Source organism: Volvox carteri, assembly GCF_000143455.1.
Source record: "Volvox carteri f. nagariensis unplaced genomic scaffold VOLCAscaffold_134, whole genome shotgun sequence".
In the NCBI taxonomy this organism is placed as follows: Eukaryota; Viridiplantae; Chlorophyta; class Chlorophyceae; order Chlamydomonadales; family Volvocaceae; genus Volvox; species Volvox carteri.
In genome coordinates, this window is record NW_003307677.1 from 35534 (window position 1) to 37264 (window position 1731).

A 1731-nucleotide genomic window follows, 5' to 3' on the forward strand; every position below is an offset into this window, starting at 1 on the left:
ATCCAGCTAGGTCTGCTAACCAGAGAGGGCGGCTCGACCGAAGGGAACACGGTCTTCGTCTACGACCCAAGAGGGAAATGCGTGGGCACCCTCACCCTGCAACGCCTGGAGACCCTCAGAATGTGATACCAACACACGATCGACACTTACCCGGAGGTGCACAGAAGCCTGTCCTCCCAGGGCGGCTTCGCCGAGGACGTCGCGCACCTTCTCCTGCGGTATGGAAAGGACCCCGACGGGCGCGAATCGAAAGGCCCACCAAGGTCGCAGGCGACCATGAGCAGAAAACTGCGCTGCATGCTGATTGATGCCCTGCACGCCCTGGATGCTGGCCCAGTCGTCGAAAGGTTCTCATCCCCGCTTAACTGCGGTGAAGAGGTGCAATACTACTTCAGTGCCCACGCAGAAGACCAACTCTTCGGGGCAAACATAGATGCATTCTCTCAGCCATTTACAGGCCTCTCGATAGCACACCCGAACCCTGACCCCACCAGTGTCAAGAAGGCAGTAATGTGGGCAGTCGCAGGCGCATCACACACAAGGACATCTGCACTGCCCACCGCCACACTACTCATTGTCCCGCACAGCCGAACTGGCCCCCACACGCAGCTACACAACACACCGCATGTCTTCCAGCTCGCGCGGCTGAGCCGCGGTGAAGCGTGCAAGCTTACCAGCGGGACTGGAACTGACGGCCCCACCCCTGACTACAAGGGGGGCCTGGACCTCGTCGTGGTGGCCAACGACACGGCGATCCGAGGACTAAACGCCCGATCCATGAAGGCGCTCCTATCCGAACTCGAAGCAATGGACGCCACCGGCCTACCCAGAAAACATCTGCGACTGCGGGACATGTCCGCGGGTACTCACTGCGTCGGCACCCAACGACCCTACCCAAACAAAGTCGCTCAGGTCATGCGCAAGATGAATGCCTCAAAGCCGCCCAGACCAAGACCAACCGCCACAGTCCCCCACTCGGACGAACAGACGCTCCAGCAGCGCCTGACAGCAGCTTTTCCCGGACAAGTGCCACTCAGGATGGACCCACACACTATCATCTGGACCGACGGTAGCTGTATTAAATCGGCTGAAAACGACGGCCAGAACAAGCTGGGTGCGGCTGCATACTGTGGACCCACCGGAAAAACGCTGCACATCGACCCAGCGGGCGAAGGATGTACGAATACCATTCAACGGGCAGAGCTGGCAGCAATACGTGTAGCTCTATCAACCCAAAGGGCGGTGAACATCACCTTAACAATTGCCACTGACTCGCAAGCCTCACTGGATCTTATCAAAAGAGCAGTAAACGATCCGAGTAAACTGCATATTTCCAAGCACAAAGCCTTACTAATGGACATCGCCGACCTACTGTACGAATGCGCCCAACAGAACATACCCGTTCACTTCCTGAAAGTGAAATCGCACACAGGCCTTGATGGTAATGACAAAGCTGACAAAGGAGCAACATCTGTCGCACGAGGTGAGAACCCAGCAACATTTACTGAAAAGGCCGACAATGCCCCGTTCGATAAAGTGTTCTGGCTGAAACAACGCGACACCGGTCTTTACGTTAATGACCTGAACAAAGGCCTTTATAAGCGTCTCCAGCAAGGTACCTTCGCAGGCTATACCAACGACACAATACTAACTGAAAAATGGCGTAACACCGCCTCGAAGTTAGACCCCAAATCTAGCAATTCCTTCCTCAGTAACGCAAAGATGTCACAC